This window comes from Pantherophis guttatus, chromosome 7 (assembly GCF_059756535.1).
Source record: "Pantherophis guttatus breed Tessera chromosome 7, ASM5975653v1, whole genome shotgun sequence".
In the NCBI taxonomy this organism is placed as follows: Eukaryota; Metazoa; Chordata; class Lepidosauria; order Squamata; family Colubridae; genus Pantherophis; species Pantherophis guttatus.
The window spans coordinates 92,899,194-92,905,193 of record NC_142069.1 but is presented as its reverse complement, the minus strand read 5'-3'; the positions used below and the strand labels follow the sequence as shown (position 1 = coordinate 92,905,193).

Genomic DNA, 6,000 nt, shown 5'->3' with positions numbered 1-6,000 from the left:
GCTGGTGACTTTATGTTCAGACTCAAATATTTAAGGCAACAAAGTAGAACTGGTTTGTCATAGCCTTTTGGGGGGGATGTTACCCAACTTCCTGCAAGACTGGCCTATAGCCTAGGTATATCTTAGTGTTCTATCCAGGTATTAACCAGGACTGATCCTGATTTAATTTGCAAGATTAGCCATGACCAATGAGGAACTGGTTCCTCACTTCCTGTATCCTCAGATTTGTTAGATTGAGAGAATTCTGAATAAAAATGAGTTAATTCATTAGGATAAATCATGCTATTGGCTTGATATGCTCTGTTAATGCAGGCCCTGTGGTTTGTAAACCACAGTTTGTGCCTTAGTGGAACATGATGATCCTTTTGATGATGTTTTATCTAATAAACCACAATGAAAGAAAACTTGGCTTGGTAACTTGGGTGAACCAGCTAATAACCTGAGACTCAATCTCTACCTTAACCTTCAGGTTTCTTATTTCAATCATACTCTTTGGCTTTGAGATGGAAATTTCTAGAAGGAAAAGTATGGAAATATGCATCTTACGTCTCTTGGTCACTCAGCTGAAGCCGCGGATTCATCAAATAGTCAGCCATGCTAGTCTTCTTGATTTTGCATCCTCCATGACTCTTGAGGCTTAAAATGTATTTTATGTTTAATCTTCAACTAATTCCTTTACCTTAAGTTCCCAGTTAAATGGAGAAGAAGGTAGGATTGTTAGGAATATAAGAGCCTCGGTGGTGCAGTGGACTAAAGTGCTGTTAAGTGCTAGCACTTAGCTGCCAGCTGCCTGCAATTAGTGCGAGTTCAAATGTCACCAGGCTCAAGGTTGACTCAGCCTTCCATCCTTGCGAGGTTAGTAAATTGAGGACCTGGATTGTGGGGGCAATAAGCCGACTTTGTATAGAACAATACCGCTTAGGAGGGCCCGAAAGCCCTAATAAGCAGGTATATACAAAAAAGTATGCAGGCTATTGCTATAATGCATTGTAAACCACCCTGAGTCTATGGAGAAGGGCGGCATATAAATTGGACTAATAAATAATAAAATGGACTAATAAATAAATTGTCCTTTGAAATTTCCCGAGATATGAACTAAGTGTCAAGCATTTTATTCCTGATCCAGGGTTTTGGGTATGTCATCCTATAGTAAAATTATAATTGTGGCTCCTTCTAAAATGCTGACTTGGAATCTCTTAAAGATCCTTTTCCATTCAAAATATTGCGAGTTGAAATGGTGAGAGGAAAAAAAGTAACATTCATGATTCCCCAGCCCATGAATTTAGTTTTCTATTTTTATGCACGCTTCAAGACATTGATTTGTGACACTCAGTGGGCAGAAGTCTTTGCTTATTTTGGCTCTGGACAATGGTCAGAATCTCTAGGATGTCCTTACCATTTCCAGACCACAGAATCTGCCCACAGGAAGCTGATGGGGTCATCCCTTGAGCAGGACTCCTAAACATCCAATTCTGCTTGGAGGAAACTCAATATTTTTATTCGAATATATGCCACCTTAGCACCTGGAGGGGGAAAATCAAATGTTTCACCTATTGGCTTCTAACTCCTGAGCAATGTGCAGTGGTACCTTGGTACTCAACTGCTTTGAAACACATCGCATTTGGTACTCAACACATTTTGATATGAAATTTTTGCCCTGCTACTCATCGTTTGTTTGGTACTCAATGCACAAAATAGATCTTGTCACTCCCAGTTGCCTTTTGGCTCACTATATTATTCCTTATGGGAAAAAAATGTTTGGTACTCATCATTTTTGATACTAGTTGCACCTCCTGGGAACAATTAACAATGAGGAGCAAGGTACCACTGTATTTAGATTGTAATTGAAGACAATGGATATTGCTATATGAACTGCACTGAAGGATGTGTAACCTAAACGCAAGTAGCCAGGGATCTCTACCCTGTATGGAAACTAAGAACCCCCTTCAACCTCACATTCTGCTGGGTTTGAAGATGCTCTTCAAATTTGATCAGCTAGCTATTCTTTGAGTAAAGTGAGGGTAATTATATGGACAGCAATAACCACAGAAATACAGAAGCCAAAACGACTTTTGCTTTCCTTGCAATTAAGCATCTTCAAAACTCTGGAGTGTCTAGGGGTTTGTGGTGAAATTCACATTTATGAAGTTGCTCATAATACACAAAGTATTGTACATGGATAGATCTTCAGGAAAAAAAAACAATCATGTTCCTTTTGAAGGAGGTCAACATGAGTTTTATATGGACAATCATTCATTACTCGCTTCATTTGAAGAAGTCAAGACTTTTCCCCATCAAAAAGAACATTTGGGATAAAATCACTGCTTAAATCCTGAACCACATCATCGTTCTGGAATTTGTATTTTCTACAAACTTCACTGTATTTAAGTTAACTTCTGTTAATTTTACTGGTTACAACTATCAAGGGTTATTCATTGCTTGCACACTTCAATGACAGGTGGAAGGCCAGTCAACATTGTTGCCCCGGAGGCATTGGGGTCAAAAAAGTGCTTTTAAATTGTTCTGGCCACTTTTCCACTCAGATAAACACCCGCAATCGGTTTTTAAAAAGAAATATAAAACAGATTATTAAGCCACAAAAGCATTAAAAGTCCATCTGGGAAAACGGCTTCTCACAAACCCAGTTGCGCAAAATGTACACACCTTTCTTTTTAAACCTACAATTACCACGATTTCTTCTGAACCTGCTATTTTAAGCTGTAGATCAAGAGGAATGAATGCATTTTTAAAGCGGCGTGACAAAACGTAACAGTAAAAGCAGACAGTGCTGTCGTTTGAAGGTCGGTTTGAAAGGAGACGGAAAGGATTCCTCTTTGGCATCAGAGAGATCCAGCCACTTCTCTTGCATCCAGAGCTACTTTGGCAGACGGGCTGTTGATGTACCACAAATTGTGCCATTGGGAGGCTGTAACTTTCTCTCCCAAGAAAGCAGGATAAGGTCGATCTTTGAGTCAGTCAGAAGAACGAGGCGAGAAGGCTTTGCATTCTCAGGTGGTGCATCTGATCGCCAGTAGACATTTTCTGGGAATCGGTCTAGAGACTGCGAGTTTCCTTTTACTACCGTTCTGCTGTTGCTTCATTGCAGCCTGGCTGGCTTCTGCTGCAGCACAGAAGTGAGAGGAGCCGTAGGGCTCAGATCTTTCGGGAAATCGTTTCGGCAGCAGCCAGTCCTTGGAACGAGGGAGGCTAAAGAAGAGACAATGATTTCCAGACCTGAAATGCCTAAATCTCTGTTTGCATCTTGCATCTCCTTTGTGATTCTCCTTATTTTCCAAAGCATCTGAGGACAGGACAAGAAACAACAGATGGAACCTAATCAAGGAGAGAAGCAACCTGGAACTAAGGAGAAACTTCCTAACAGTGAGAACAATTAACCAGTGGAACGGAAGTTGCCTCCAGAAGTTGTGGGTCGCTCATCACTGGAGATTTTTAGGAAGAGACTGAACAGCCACCTATAGGGTCTCCTACTTGGGCAGACAGTTGGAGTAGAAGACCTCTCAGGTCTCTTCCAGCTCTATTCTGATTGATGGATCAGGAGGTTATGAGATGCTGAAGTCTCAGAAATATTGAAACCACTTCCAAACTAAACATGCAATTCTTACATGGAAATGGCCCATGCTGAATGGCTGAACTTCCCTTCCCTCCTTGCATCTTAACTCTTCTGATAGCTTTATGCCTATGGGGGTTTTCAGTCATCCAGGTCATGGTTGTCCCAAATGTGCTTTTTCAAGAGGCAACTGGACTTTCTTTGTTTTGCTTGAAGATGTTTTGCTTCTCATCCAAGAAGCTTCTTCAGTTCTGACTCAAGTTTTCAGTTCCGACAGACAGAACTGAAGAAGCTTCTTGGATGAGAAGTGAAAAATCCTCAAGCAAAACAAAGAAAGTCCAGTTACCTTCTGAAAAAAGCACCTTTGGGTCTCATAGCTTTAATAGTTTTAACCCCCAAGCTATATAAATGGGGGATCTGTAAGGCTGAAACAATTTTGCAAAGAATATAAAATCCAGGGTACAGCATGGAGAAGTTGAGTTCTTTTCTAGAAAGGACGCCTGTTCCTGGCTCCAGTTGTGCTACACACTCACATTTTTAATGATGACACACACAAAATAATGGTTTCATATTATGTCTCTGTGTTATTACACCCCTAATTTATAGAGGAGCTGCCAGCAGTTAAGTATCGAGTAATAGTTTTTGCCGTGTCTGCAATAAGTTTCCTAGGCAATTTGCATATCCTGTCTGAACACATAAGCCAGAACTGAATTTATTTTGCAGTCAGTAAATGGCTCAAGTCACAATCTGAGCTGTCCCGAAGCAAACAGAGATGGGAACAATTATATCATCCATGCACGTTCACTCAGCTTCCACCAGGAACCAGGAATTTCAAGAGCTCCTGAATTGTACCCAGAAAATGACAAATGAGAATAGGGTTGGTTTCCTTTGCAGAGCAAAGGCCCGTTAATGATTTCACAGGAGTTTCTGGCTGGAAGAGGCAGCTTTTGGGATTCTTTGACAGGGCTAAGGGCTTCGTTTGGGACTAATGAGTTCCAGTTGTCTTTGCGAATTTTAAAAGTAGGCTTTTGTGAAAGACAGGAGCAGGAGGCATGCATCCCCCAGCCCTAAAACTATACCAGTTTCCTTTGCAAATATTTCTATGATCTACTGCACAAATGAAAGACTTTCCTTACAAGCACTATAGAATGAAGGAGATGTAAAGTTGGCAAAAGTATTTGTTGTGTTATGCAGACTTTTGTTAATCAGGCAAGAATCTTGTTACACAAACCCAAGACTGAATATGTAAAATTAAGTATAGGTAGTCTTTGTTTAGTGACTGCTCATTCAACGACCATTCGAATGGCAGTGAACAAGGAAATTTATCTGGTGACTACTGTCTCCTTCTGAAAATGTTCTCTGTTTCATCCAACAATGGATGGAAACTAATCAAGGAGAGAAGCAACTGGAATTAAGGAGAAACTTCTCAACGGTGAGAACAATTAACCAGTGGAACAGCTGGCCTCCAGAAGTTGTGGGTGCTCCAACACTGGAAGTTTTTAAGAAGAGATTGGACAACCCTTTGTCTGAAATGGTATAGGATCTCCTGCTTGAGCAGGGGGTTGGACTAGAAGACCTTCAAAGTCCCTTCCAGCTTTATTCTGATTGATCTTCCTAGTCTAGTCTTCAGCCTGTGATTTCATGATGGTTACTTGTTCAAGAACAAGTCAGGTCTACTTAGCTTTTCTACTTAGAGCCCCTTTGGGTGGTCCGAGCTTCTGAGATAAAAAGAGCTTACATTTGCCAGCAAAAAGAATGACTTTTTGGACTTAGTATCATGTTGTTGGTCAGGTTAGGCTGAATAAGAGTTTCCAAGCCTGATACTTCCCTTCACACATTCTTAGGCACAACATCTGAGAAATGTTGAAGGCAGCAAAAAGATTTCTGATGACACACAATTTATGAAATACTTCAAAGGTATCCAGCCTGGCCCCTTTTTTGCCTCAAGTCAAAACTCAAAATATTTTATTAGTCTCCTGTCCTGCCAAAATATGCAAGTTTTTTGAGGAAAACTTAAAAAGCTTGGCCATGACTCACGGAATATCTGGAAGGTAGGAGAGCTGTCCATGTGGTCCTTCTCCAGGAAGCCTCAGATGAGCACTTGGAGGATGGAGGTTGCACAATGAGGTGCTTGTCTTCTTCCTTCCGTGGCCATGAAGAAAACCCCCAAGGAAGCAAAAGAAAGTCAGCATTGCCAGGAGTCACTTCTAGAATCACCAACAGCCTCTTTGATGTGCTCTCCTCTTCCCCTCTCAGCCTCATGAAAAGTTAGCATAGCTGTTTTGTTACTAATAAATGAATCCTAAAAATGATACAGAGAATGGAAAAATTGACATAGTAACCTAAAAACTATCCTGTGACCAATGGTAGCTCATGAGCGAAGTTAAGAAGGTATTTGGAGAGAGACATATGCCTCTTCTTGAACCAAAACC

General features: G+C 40.8%; 1 long non-coding RNA gene across 3 annotated transcripts in view; it reads right to left on the bottom strand.

The window, feature by feature from the left end:
• Positions 1-2,121: 2,121 nt before the first annotated feature.
• LOC148112965 (uncharacterized) overlaps positions 2,122-6,000 on the bottom strand; it is a 58,242-nt gene continuing 54,363 nt past the window's right edge. For all 3 annotated transcript variants that reach the window (XR_015729031.1, XR_015729032.1, XR_015729033.1), the window contains 2 exons: positions 5,606-5,710; positions 2,122-3,301 (listed from right to left, as the gene is read on the bottom strand). This is a non-coding gene — a long non-coding RNA (uncharacterized LOC148112965). The remainder of the gene's footprint in view (positions 3,302-5,605; positions 5,711-6,000) is intronic.